At 38.2% G+C, this 14,757-nt stretch overlaps 1 protein-coding gene across 2 annotated transcripts in view; it reads right to left on the bottom strand.

Annotated features, from left to right (window-relative positions):
• LOC126184906 (leucine-rich repeat protein 1-like) overlaps positions 1–14,757 on the bottom strand; it is a 128,706-nt gene that overhangs the window by 48,156 nt on the left and 65,793 nt on the right. The gene's annotated exons all lie outside the window — the stretch shown is intronic.

Genomic DNA, 14,757 nt, shown 5'->3' with positions numbered 1-14,757 from the left:
GCTGCTTGTCTGTACTGTTTGAAGTGCAACATTCATTGTTCCATCTGTGGACAGATTGCATCTTAGTGTGTTCTGAGGTCTTTGGTATTGATGTCTCAGCAGCTTAGCATACCACATTTGTAACATCATCCACCCAGGTCTGGATGCTGTCTCGTGTTCAAATCTCACTACTCGACTGTGCAGCATTCAGTTCGCTCTGCTGAGCAACCATTCCAATGGCTTTCTTCGGAATTCTCTTCCATCTGGAAAGTGTATGGATAATAAGGAAGTGGTCACTTGAGTGCAGATCAGTAACCACTTTTTATTCTACAATATCTGTGCGGGCAGGCAAGCAGAAGAAAAGCTCAACGGCCGAAAACAATCCTGTAGTGGAGCTGCAATCCATTGCTTGACCTCTGTTCAGGAGACAGGTGTCTTCCGATACAATGAGGCTCTGAAGAACTTGATCCCTGGGGCAGGTTTTGTTGGATCCCCCCAAAGCACATGCTGTGGATTTGAATCTCCAATAAGTAAGAATGGCCAGGAGAGTTGCCCACTTAATTTAGTCCACGAGAGCTTCTTTATCGAGTGGGTCATGAGGTGAGAAGTGCGGACAGGTGTAGGGGTATTGGTGGTGGTGGTGGTGGTGGTGGTGGTGGTGGTGGTGGGGAGTAGGGAGGGAGAGGGAGAGAGGGGGGGAGAGACTGACTAATGAGCAATGCCACCCCATCCCTTGTCACCAAGTTCATATTTCCTGTGGAGACAGAATGTTCTTAGAATAGGGGCAAAAATGGTTTTCAAGTGAGTCTCCAGCAGACACAGGCACGGTGGCTTTTTCTGTGGTAGAATCTGTCATCCAGAAAGTAAGTTTTGCAGTGAATAATGAACTATGGGAGCTGTCTTTCAGTGGAGGTTTTCTTTTCCCATGTCTCTCTGCCATGGTGTTGCGCAGGAGATGTCACGGAAAAAATTGACTGGCTATTTGGTTTCTAATGTGGGCCTTTATGTTCACAAGACTGCTTTCACCATCAGAAAGTGACAGTTCTCAGCAATCTGATGGTTTTAATAGAATTTTCTTGGGCACTGTGTAGTTTCTACCTAAAGTTTTTTTTTATTTGGAGGTTGTAGTGTTTGGATGGATAAAAGAATGTGGACCTTTTAGCTTCTCGATTGGGAATAATTTTGTTTGGAAAAAACACTGGCATGAAAGCATTCGAGGGTTCACAGATAGTTACCCATCACATGTGCAGCTGCAAATACATGTATTTGTGCCCAACTGATGTTTGTGTTTGCATTGATGCATTTCTCTTGGTGACTGGTGTTCCAAGAACTGATTTGAAGGATGTAGCAAATGCTGGAGGTTGCATCACCTTGAAGGCTTTCTTAGACTCACCAGATGGAATTCTCCTCATCATTGTCAAACTGAAGAAACTACAAAAAAGTGCTAATTTAAGGAGATGGGACCTGGATAAACTGACTAAACCAGAGGTTGTAGAGAGTTTCAGGGAGAGCATAAGGGAACAATTGACAGGAATGGGGGAAAGAAATACAGTAGAAGACGAATGGGTAGCTCTGAGAGATGAAGTAGTGAAGGCAGCAGACGATCAAGTAGGTAAAAAGACGAGGGCTGATAGAAATCCTTGGGTAACAGAAGAAATATTGAATTTAATTGATGAAAGGAGAAAATATAAAAATGCAGTAAATGAAGCAGGCAAAAAGGAATACAAACGTCTCAAAAATGAGATCAACAGGAAGTGCAAAATGGCTAAGCAGAGATGGCTAGAGGACAAATGTAAGGATGTAGAGGCTTATCTCACGAGGGGTAAGATAGATACCGCCTACAGGAAAATTAAAGAGACCTTTGGAGAAAAGAGAACCACTTGTATGAATATCAAGAGCTCAGATGGAAACCCAGTTCTAAGCAAAGAAGGGAAGGCAGAAAGGTGGAAGGAGTATATAGAGGGTTTATTCAAGGGCGATGTTCTTGAGGACAATATTATGGAAATGGAAGAGGATGTAGATGAAGACGAAATGGGAGATAAGATACTGCGTGAAGAGTTTGACAGAGCACTGAAAGACCTGAGTCGAAACAAGGCCCCGGGAGTAGACAACATTCCATTAGAACTACTGACAGCCTTGGGAGAGCCAGTCCTGACAAAACTCTACCATCTGGTGAGCAAGATGTATGAGATAGGCGAAATACCCTCAGACTTCAAGAAGAATACAATAATTCCAATCCCAAAGAAAGCAGGGGTTGACAGATGTGAAAATTACTGAACTATCAGTTTAATAAGTCACAGCTGCAAAATACTAACGCGAACTCTTTACAGACGAATGGAAAAACTGGTAGAAGCCGACCTCGGGGAAGATCAGTTTGGATTCCGTAGAAATGTTGGAACACGTGAGGCAATACTAACCTTACGACTTATCTTAGAAGAAAGATTAAGAAACGGCAAACCTATGTTTCTAGCATTTGTAGACTTAGAGAAAGCTTTTGATAATGTTAACTGGAATACTCTCTTTCAAATTCTGAAGGTGGCAGGGGTAAAATACAGGGAGCAAAAGGCTATTTAAAATTTGTACAGAAACCAGATGGCAGTTATAACAGTCGAAGGGCATGAAAAAGAAGCAGTGGTTGGGAAGGGAGTGAGACAGGGTTGTAACCTATCACTGATGTTATTCAATCTGTATATTGAGCAAGCAGTAAAGGAAACAAAAGAAAAATTCGGAATTGGAATTAAAATCCATGGAGAAGAAATAAAAACTTTGAGGTTCGCCGATGACATTGTAGTTCTGTCAGAGATGGCAAAGGACCTAGAAGAACAGTTGAACGTAATGGACAGTGTCTTGAAAAGAGGATATAAGATGAACATCAACAAAAGCAAAATGAGGATAATGAAATGTAGTCAAATTAAATTGGGTGATGCTGAGGGAATTAGATTAGGAAATGAGACACTTAAAGTAGTAAAGGACTTTTGCTATTTAGGGAGTAAAATAACTGATGATGGTCGAAGTAGAGAGGATATAAAATGTAGACTGGCAATGGCAAGGAAAGCGTTTCTGAAGAAGAGAAATTTGTTAACATCGAGTATAGATTTAAGTGTCAGAAAGTCGTTTCTGAAAGTATTTGTATGGAGTGTAGCCATGTATGGAAGTGAAACATGGAAGATAAATAGTTTATACAAGAAGAGAATAGAAGCTTTCGAAATGTGGTGCTACAGAAGAATGCGCAATATTAGATGGGTGCATCACGTAACTAATGAGGAGGTATTGAATAGAATTGAGGAGAAGAGAAGTTTGTAACACAACTTGACTAGGAGAAGGGATCGCTTGATATATTCCGAGGCACAAGGGATCACCAATTTAGTATTGGAGGGCAGCTTGGAGGGTAAAAATCGTAGAGGGAGACCAAGAGATGAATACACTAAGCAGATTCAGAAGGATGTAGGTTGCAGTAAGTACTGGGAGATGATGAAGCTTGCACAGGATAGTGTAGCATGGAGAGCTGCATCAAACCAGTCTCAGGACTGAAGACCACCACCACCACCACCACCACCACCACCACCACCACAACAACAACAACAACAACAACAACAACTGTCAGTTCCCTAATTTTTCTATCTTCTGCATTAACATGACTGTCCCTGCTCCACTCAGGATGACCACATGGTGATTATGTAACTAATTAATTTGCTTCATGCCTTTGAGCCACATCAACTACATGACTTCAGAGTTACATCATATAGGGTTTGGTATGTAAGATATAACGTTGAGGTGGATAAACCCAGCTTTGATATACTCATGTAGTATGAAAGTAAAGTGTTAATATAAACACAACAGCTTTTTTTATGTAGTGGTCTATTTATGTATCTTTATAAAGGTCTATTCATGTATCTTCATGATGTTTTTCACCACTGTGATGCCAACATTTGACCATTCTTCCTCCCATTCTTTGGCGTCAGTTACCATCATATGGTGGTTGACTACTCCCTTGCTGAAAATAAGGATATTATGCATTTCATTTACTATAGGAGTGTCATCTAATTTCTTTTTTTACTCTAACGGCTTAGACGCATGTTGTGATAACTGTTCCAACCATTATAGTGCTGTTTTGAAGTAGTTTGATTTCTTTCAGAGACCCAGCAATTGCTTCTCTAACTTCTGTTTATAAGACCCTTTCTCCTTCTTAACTACTATAAATGAACTTTTCATGAATTTCCTCCATTAATGCCTTTATTGTACCACCATTAATGCATTTATCATAATTTGTACAATGTTTTGTCAAAACCTCTTTTTATTTGGTGGGCCTCGTAACTTTGCTCAGCTGGTAATCTGCCTTCATTAACAGCATTGTTACTATGTTGAAGATCATTTTGTTGTGAAAGTATCTTACACACACACGTCTCAAACACTGTACACCACACTGCAGTAATTAATTTTTAATTTCTTCATGTTTATGTATCACCAATGTTCATGGTGTGATAATCAGCTTCATCATAAGAAGTAATCAAAAGCATACAAAGCAGATGAACAGTTAAAAAATGGTTGAAATGGCTCTAAGCACTATGGGACATAACATCTGAGATCATCAGTCCCCTAGACTTAGAACTACTTAAACCTAACTAATCTAAGGACATCACACACATCCATGCCCGAGGCAGGATTCGAACGTGCAACCGCAGTAGCTGTGCGGTTCCAGACTGAAGCGCCTAGATCTGCTCGGCCACCGCAGTTCTAGGCATAACTGACTAATAGTGATGTAACTGACTAATAGTGACAGAGAGATGGTGGCAGTTTGACTGCATAACACAGTGGCTACATTTTGTAGTAATGAATGTGACCTAGTAACTGACTGATACACCTACTTATATTAAAAATAATTAGTTATCACAGTTTTAATATTAACACTAAAGTTAGCAAACTTCAAGGATACTGCAAGAAATGAACATTTCAACATAAATACAGATGCTAGGCAAGTCTGCAGGTTTCACTGTTGTATTTGACCACAAATGGCACCTGTGCAAAGTCCTCAATACGTTCTGAGTGTCAGTGGTGGTCAAAACAATGTTTTGCGTAGCTGTGAGTGCATTATATCACAACTATGTGAATTCGAAAGTGGGCAACTTGTTGGTGCTCTTATGGTGGATGCTTCCATAACCAAAGGAGCCAGAGTGTTTTGTGTTTCAAGAGGCTCTATACTAAAGACTTACATCACCTACAAGGAAAGCAGAAAAAAATCATCCACTAGGCCACAATGTGGACCAAAGTATGTGTTGAGTGATCATGACAGACTGTCACTGAAGAGGATTGTGATGAAAATTAAGATGATGACAGGTGCAAAAGTCACTGCAGAACTGAATGTCACACTCGCGAACCACATCAGCACTAAAACAACACTAAGGACTAGTTGGAATTCAAAAACCCCTCTCCAATGATGCAAACCCCAATAACAAGAAAATGTGGTGCTGAAATAATAAAACCTGGACTATGCAGCAACGGAAGAAAGTCATTTGGTCTTGTTTCGCACTGTTCCCAACTTCTGGCCAAGTTTGTGTCCTGAGAGTGAAACATTGTGGAGGTTTGGTCAAGGCTTCCATTCAGTCCCTTGTTGACCAGTCTAGTGCGGCAGTTGAAGATAGCAAAACGAAAGCTGAATTTTAAATTTCAGCTTCAAGAAATCGTTCACACAAGAGAGCCATACAAACATACCATCATTTGACAATCGGACAGCCTCTCATATGGACGATATAGTAAGAAACATACCTTGTATAGAGAAACAACTGAAAGATTTGAAAGCACCAGATCCGCATGGAATCAAAGTTCGATTTTACAAACAGTATTCTACAGCATAGGCCCCTTACCTATCTTGCATTTATTGTGAATCTCTCACGACTGGAAAAAAGTGTAGGTGACTCCAGTATATAAGAAAGGTGAAAGAACATACCTGCAAAATTACAGACAAATATCCCTAATTTCTGTTTGCTGCAGAATCCTTGAACACATTCTCAGTTGAATATAATGAACATTATTGAGAGCTTTTGTGCATGAATTAGCACATTTTTAGAACGCATCGCTCATGCAAAACTCAGCTTGTCCTTTTTTCACATGATATACTGAGAACTACGGATGATGGGCAACAGGCAGATTCCATATTTCTAGATTTCCAAAAAGCATTTGGTTGTTAATGAAGGTACGAGCATATGGAATATGTGAGTGGCTCAAAGACTTCTTAAGTAATAGAATACAGTATGTTGCCTTCGACGGCTAGTGTTCATCAGAGACAAAGGTATCATCAGAAGCGCCACAGGGAAGTGTGATAGAACTGCTGCTGTTATCAATATACACAAATGATTTGGCTGACAGGGTGGGCAGCAATTTGCTGTTGATGCCATAGTGTACGTGTCAAAGTTGAATGACTGTAGTAAGATACAAGACGACTTAGACAAAATTTCCATTTGGTGTGATGAATGGCAACTAGCCCTAAATGTGGAAAAATGCCAGTTAAAAGTGGATGAGTAGGAAGATCAAACCTGTAATGCTCGGATACAGTATTACTAGTGTCCTGCTTGGCACATTCAAGTCATTTAAATACTTGGGCGTAACGTTGCAAAAATGATACGAGGTGGAACGAGCATGGTACGGAAGGCGAATGATCGACTTTAGTTTATTGGGATAATTTTATGAAAGATTGGTTCACCTGTTAAGGAGAGCGCATTAAGGATGCTGGTGCAATCTATTCTTGAGTACTGCTCAAGTGTTCGGTATCCATATCAGGTCGAACAGAAGGAAGACGTTAAAGCAATTCGGAGGCAGGCTGTTAGATTTGTTACCAGTACATATGAACAACAAGTAAGGGTTACGGAGATGGTTCAGGAACTCAAATCAGAATACCTGGAGGGAAGATGACGTTCTTTTAGAGAAGCACTGTTGAGAAAATTTAGAGAACTTGCATTTGAAGCTGACTGCCGAACAATTCTACTGCCGCCAACATACATTGCGCATAAGGATCATGAAGATAAAATATGAGAAATTACGGTTCATACGGTGGTAGACAGACAGTTGTTTTTCCCTCACTCTATTTGCGAGTGCAACAGGAAAGGCAATGACAAGTAGTGGTACAGGGTACCCTCCACCATGCATCGTACGATGGCTTGTGGAATATCTATGTAGATACAAAGGACTTGGGCAGCCATACTGTGGTATTCCATGGGTCCCATGATACTCTGCAAGGTTGCATTACTTACAAGGATTATGTGATTAGTCTGGCTGATCAGATCCATCCCATGGTACAATGTTTGTTGCTCAGTGGTGGTGCTGTGTTCCAAGACAACAGAGCCCCTGCTACATCATTCAGGACTGGTTTTGTGAGCATAAGAACCAATTGTCACATCTCCCTGTGCCACCACTGTCACCAGATCTCAATATTAATGAGCTTTTGTGCTCTAATTTGGAGAGAAGGGCCCGTGACTGCTATCCACATTCGCCCATCGTTAACTGAACTTGCCACTATTTTGCTGCAATAATAGTATAAGATTCCCTTGAAAATCATACAGGACCTGTATTTATACAATCCAAGACAACTGGAAGGTGACCGTTTTAAATGCCACAGGTTTCTCACATCGTATTAGGAATGATATCGTATGGTTTTCTTGGTGTTTCCTTATTTTTGTCCAACCCCTGAATAACAGAATGGACAACTGCAAATTGTTAACAAAATTGTACAACAGAGCAATAAGTACGAATTACCACCATGCCTGTGATTCATAGATTTTGGGATGCATTTTAACTCAGTTTCAATAAAATCTGTACTAATGACCCCCTGATAAACAAGGCACTGATTCAACCTGTTACATACTAGTCAATGTTTACAACAATACTATAGCTTTCATTGGAGTTCATCAGGATATTGAGAAATTGAATTCCATATTACCTAAGTTGTTCTCAGGTATGTGAAATGTGCCTTTTCCCTTTCATGACCAGTGGGACCTATAGTTTCCACTTACTTGTTTTCACAACAAGATCAGTGGTAGTCTTCCCACTTTTAGCTTGTGCTGCCATCTCTTGTTATAGTGTGCTAACTGGTGTCCAGAAGCTATTATACATCTACATCCTTTGTCAATCAAAGGTGGTGTCTGAGTGAATCAGAGCCATTAATTTGACTGCAACAGCTTTCTTCATATTCTGCACTTTTCTTTTGTGTGTGAAGTGATTTGTATTATATTCTTTCTACTTCTATATTTATAATGGAGACAGTATATGTCTCCGTTTGAAAATTTTTATCACTTTAAATCATACAGATATTTTAATTTAGTCAAACTATTTATCTCACTGAACTGTGTGTGGTGTGCAAACTGCATGGCTGTGAAATCAGCATTGTATTTGTAGTACATTTCTCATCGTTCAGAATGCCTGGAATCACGCCAGAAGGCATTCTGAGAATTTTGAACTCCTTACCAGTAGATGTAGATTCAGATTTCGATGGCAACTCCTTTTCCTGATGGAGACATCGATTCATCGAATACTTCACAGGTTTCAAACGAAATTAGTGATAACATTATTGTACCAAATGATTATGCCGGTTTCGATTTGACAATAGAAGCCTGTGAAATTGGAACCACGTCTCCTTGTCACACTAGTGTATCTAACTCAACCCTATCAAGAGCTGCTTTAACATTCTGTCCCAGTTAAGTGACGTTTCACATTTTGAAAATCTTTCAGTGAAATTAGAAAAAAGGCCCAGAAAATCAGGCTGATTTCTCAAAGTCTGATAATGAAGTAATATATTTCCAGTCTTTATTTACAGAAGATCTGTTGCTATACATTTGCAATCATACAAACTCGTATGCATAACATAAAAGATAATGTAGGGAAGTCAGGGAAGTAAACAAGTAAAGCAACTTCCAACTGCCAGGACATAACCATTCCTGAGCTGAAAGCTTTAATGCAAATGCTATTTTTATGGGTATACATCAGCTTCCACAACTTGGAAATTATTGGAGCAGCAATTGTAGGCATCTCATCATTGGTGTCAAAGCATCAGTACAATAAAATGGTTGAGAATCTGCATTGCATTGACAACAACATACGTGTCAAAGAGGGACAACTGAGATATAACAAGCTGTACAAAATCCAATCTGTCATCACTCCATAACAAAGAATCTGTGTGAAGCGCACATTCCACCACCAGTTTTGGCAGCTGATGAACATATATTGGCCTTCAAAGGATACTCTGCACTAAAACACAATATGCTAATAAAACCAGTCAAGTGTGGTTATAAAGTGTGGTGCTTAGATGATGCAAAGACTGGGTTAATTATAAACTTTGACATCTACACTGGATAAAAAGACAAAGATAGGTCTGAATTTTTGTAGGGTAAATACGCTGTGCTTACACTAATAAATGAAATGGTTGGAAGCAAAAGGGTGGTGGCCTTTGACAAATATTTTACAACATATCAGATAATGGAAGTCTCACTGATTTTATGGCATCGGAACAATTCACTCAAACTGGAAGGATACGCCAGACATTCTGTGGGGGTGGGGAATCAAAACTTAGCAAAGGATAATTTGAATTAGCTGTCAGGTGATGCGTTGTAGCAGTCAAGTAGCAGGATGGTAAACCTGTGTTTATACACCATCAAATTATCACAATCTCAAAAACACAACCATTCTGACAATGAATAAAGATGGTAACAGAAGTGAAGTATTCTGCCCTACGGCTGTGACAGAATACAATAAAATAATGGGAGGGGTTGATACGAGGGTGTGCTGGAATTTTTTTATGCGAAACCTCTTCCAGCTTTTTAAATAAAACAAACTTTATCATCATTCTACACCTTTATTCCCCATGTCTAGATACTTATTTATCAAAATAAGCATCCTGATGACGAATACATTTATCCCAAGAGACCAATTTGTTGATATCCTCACTGTAAAAAGTTTGAATTTGTTGATAGACACAACCTGACCTCTGCTTGCACCACTTCATCACTATCAAAGTGAAGTCCTGGAAGGTGCTCCCTAAATGGATGAAAATCTGTTGGGGTCAAGTCAGGACTGTACGGAGGATGATCAATTGAAGTGAACCTGAGGTGTTGGACCGTTGCCGAGGTTGCAGTGCTCATGTGTGGTCTGGCATTGCCACGCTGAAGGATAGGGTGCTCCATACTTGGATCGTTAGAAACTTGATTACAGCACACTGTTTCTCACACACTACAATTTGGAGCCCTCTAAATGCAGATGGTTGCGTCTTGTGTCAGCGAAGCATGAAAGTTGATCAAATAATATGCATGATATGTAAAATCTCAACCAATAATCAGAGCAGAATAAAAACTTTGGAGGCATTAATTTTCAGCATGCATTCACAGATTTTATCAGCTACAACAACACAAGAAGAGTATAATGCAGGCCATCATTCACTGAAATGGTGGCACAGGCTGTCTCTCCTGATAGTCAATTTGCCATGTGTTCAATACCTGCATTATATGGAAGCTTCAAAAGACAGAAGCAGGGAAGTCAGCTCATCCCTGGCTTCTCATGTCTTAAAGAGGAAGACCTGTGCATCTCCAGACACTGGAAAGGGGTGTGTTTGGAGTTACAGATCAAGTTCGTCCGTAGAAAGTTGGGTCTCATCTGCCCAAGGGTGCAACGAACATTGTATAGCACGATGTTCCACAGTACATCACCTTAGTGAACTCAAAGGACAGCAGCAATTAACTAAAAATAAACAACATTTTTAATTCCCGGGTTGAGTTACTAAAGAGTTCAGTGGGAACAACAGTTCCCACTAATTTTTTTGTACCTATAGGCTAATCTCTGAGTTTCAAGATTCTAATTGTGATCCTACAAGTGGTTTCTTGGACCAATGAAGTGCTCATAAAAAGTCCAAAACTTCTGGAAATAATATGGTCATGAAAGGGTAAAACACAGCAGTTAGGTGAGGAACATTTTGTACGGACTGCATTTGTACAAGATTTGTAGGAAAAAAGGAAGGATATGGTTAGATGTCCATCAATGGCAAGGTCAATAACAGAAAAAGAACAAGCTCAGATTGAGGAAGAACAAGAAAGGCACTCTGACATGTCCTTTTCACAACAATCAACCTGGCATTCGCCTTAAGCACTTTAGGGAAACCATGGAAAATATAAATAAATACATGAATTTCTTGGGAGGCTGAAAGAGACCTAATATCAAGGTCATCAGTCCCTTTCTTCCTTTAGTTATTGCCTAAAGGTTTCCTGGAGCAAAAATGGATGGACTGCCAATTCGATCTTTGAGGAGTCATCTGAGGCAGGAGATCAGATAAAAAGCAGAGGGAAGGAAACAAAATTTCGAAAGATAAGAAACTGCAATGAGGTAGGAGAGGTGTGTCAATCTGAAGCAGCCAGAGATCCTTGGGTCTAGTGTGCGATGAGAGGTCAACTTCTGCACCCAACCAGCAATCCCCTTGTCACTATAGAATACAGGCTTAATGCACAAGTCACAGAAGTTTACAAATGTTAAATAATATTCAAGGTAAAATAAAAGGTGAAATGTAGTGAAACAGAATGGGATGGAGTGGGAGGGAGGGTGTGAGTGAACAAGCCAGAAGCAGCTGGAGGTCACCCACGTTCATTCTCACAGCGAATCGTCAACTTCTGGATCAGTCCTACAGTCCTATCACCACTTACTGCAGAATACTGGTTGAGTGTTCAAATGAGAGACTGGTAAAAAATGAGACAAGATCAGTGACAAATTTTAAATAAGTGTATATAAAACACTCGCCCAAATAAAACTTAAAACCACATCTAAAATTTGAACATCACTAGGGAACAGATTTTTATGTGCTAAAAATTTAAAATATATTGTTTTTTTATGTAGGAAAAATAAAAAAAATATGCATAAAAGTACAAAAATATTTTGTTTCAATATCACAAAACTGCAAGTACTTTTGTTAACAAAAACACTCACCAATTATGCTGACGCAGTAGTGGAATGAAACAACTCGCTGTTGCAGTGAACCACGAAAACTTTCTCCATGTTTTCCATCACAAATCGATGTCTTGAACCAATGCACGATACCAGAAGAAACTTTCAACATCACATGATGATAGTCTTGCATGTTTCATCAAAGGAATGCCACTGGCAGACACATTTTCAATTTACCATCATGTACTTCCCCTTCCAAAACCTTGGCAATTTTACACAAAAATATTTTTTTATTTCTGTTTAATAGCTTCCACTTTTGGACCTTGAGTGAATTAATTTTTTCTCAGTGTTATGCATTTCATTAACTGTCCCAGTTAAGAAGCTTGTTGATTTTTCTAATTTTTTAATAAAGTGAAACAAAAATCTCAAGTTTGCAGAAATGTAATACAATTTATTTTTTAGTGTACTCTCATTAAATAAGTTCTGAAGAATTTCAATGAAGAAGTATCATTGTTATTCAGTTCATTAATCACCCATTTAAAATTTTCAAAACTGTTTCTCTAATACACTGCAGTTTCCAACAGTGTCCTGCAATGAGTAAGTATGGGTCGAGGTGGCTGTGCAAGATCTGGATTTTTGGCTCTGAACAAATAAATTATTGTTGGCTCTTTCTCAAACATCTTTTTGCCATCTGAGATCAATATGTCCACTTTGGGATACAATGTATGTATCTACCCACATACTCTGTGTAAACCATGTATTAGACAAGTTTTGTATATTGTGTGGGAAGCTTACAGATAGGCCATCAATTGCCTTTTTCATGTATGGAGCAGCATCCATAAGTAAGAGTAAAATACTATCATATTTCAACCCGTTTGGCTATAACAACTCCAGAGATTCATTGAATAAGCAAGTCATTCTTACACGATTTGATGCTTATCTTTCTTTGCGTGCTAATAGAACAACGACGGTAAACTATTTCACTATTTTCTAGCAAACCTACAACGTTTCCTACTTTTCTGCAGCTACAGTCTGGTGATTCATCAAGGTTTACCCAATTCTCCCCCCCATTCTGCTCTGATCTTTCTCAGCATTTCTTCGTAACAGGCAGGCAGTCATATACAATTTTCTTAATGTTGGTTCTTCTAGTGTTTCAAAATTTGTGTATTTTGTAAGAAAATTTCTGAGTGTAGGACTTCTCAGTTTATATAAAGGAATATCACACAAAAGGTAAGGTTGCACAAATCTGCATAACATTCAGAACTTCCTGAAACCAAGGTATTAAGAGGAAGCTGCTTCACCAAAAGAAATTATCTACAAGCTGTACAAGAAGCAGCCATTCTACATTTACTACCTGCTAAAGACTGCAAGACGTTAGATCATTTATTGATTTCTCATATTTTTTACAGAACAGAATTCTTCCCTCACTTGTCTAGATGCCACTAAATTCAGCAACATACTGCTGCAAACAAGAGTGAACACTTTATTTTCAGCACTATATCACCAATTGCTTAAGATACCATAGTGTGTAAACACTTTGCCATAAACAGGCAAGGGCAATGACTGAAGACTGTTGTGTACATTGTGTCAGCCATCCACATCATAAATAAGGGATTCTTCTTTCAGATAAAGAGGCGGCACGTGTAGTGGAATCACTCACTAATGTTATACATTTACGAGTTAAGTTCATTCAAGCTGTGTTCTCGTAAAACAACAATAAAAGAGATTTTCTGTTAAATTTAAAACTTATAACAAAGAAAAGTAACAAATTATGCGCTTTAGCAAAATTATTTAAAATATTTATTTATGTAAAATATTACAAAAATATGTACTTTATGTGAAATAGAATTAGGTCTACAAATGCACTGCTTCGGAAATTTCTGTCTCAGTTTCAGTTTTTATCCAGGACAATAAATAAATAAATAAATAAATAAATAAATGTATAAATAAATAAAATTATTTACATAAAAACCCGTTCCCTAGTCATCACATAACAGCAGTTTTATCAAGGAAAACAAACAAACAAATAAATAAATAAATAAATAAATGTATAAATAAATAAAATTGTTTACATAAAAATCCGTTCCCTAGTCATCACATAACAGCACAGACAAAGCTTCAGTGTCTGCCGCAGTCAGAACGAAGTACCTTTTACTGGCTTATTTACCAGACTATTTCTCAGCTCATGTGTCATTCAGTGGCCAAAAATTTATAAAAATATAAACAAAAATCTGTGCTATCCCCATCTGTACGATACAATCAGTTCTTTTCAGCTTTCCCTTGAGTGAAAGCAGAATTGAAAGATTCCAAATTTTGGATCCACGCAACGTATTCTGCAACAAAATTAAAATTTCGGGCAGAATTTTCATGATATTCTAACAACACTAAGAGGGATGAAACTGTTACCAAATTCAATAAGGTAATTGTCATGATGAATACTTTGTGATATAAAATTTTAGGAACTTGTATAATAATTTGTTATATTAGTTTGAAAAATTCAGTATTGACAGCAAGTATATTGTAAAACTTGAAACACCAATAATGTGTAACTATTATTAAAATGAAGTTGATGTACCACATTATCAGATGCCTTAATCATCACAATACATAAGATTCATCAACTAACATTCCAAATCAGTTGAAACTAATCACAAGCATCCAAAGGTGCATCTCACTGAATTCCATCAACTTCTGTAAGTCAGTAATCATATAAACATTATCAATGTAGAATTAAACTGCAAATGAATTCTATTAGAAAAGAATTGCTCTATAATGAATAGAATTATCAGACAGTATTTCTAACATTACACAAATATCTAAAATTATAATTTCATCTCTTTCAGTATAAGTACAAGGCTTTTCATATATTAC

Source organism: Schistocerca cancellata, chromosome 4 (genome assembly GCF_023864275.1).
Source record: "Schistocerca cancellata isolate TAMUIC-IGC-003103 chromosome 4, iqSchCanc2.1, whole genome shotgun sequence".
Lineage (NCBI taxonomy): Eukaryota > Metazoa > Arthropoda > Insecta > Orthoptera > Acrididae > Schistocerca > Schistocerca cancellata.
This window is presented reverse-complemented; position numbering and strand designations above follow the sequence as displayed.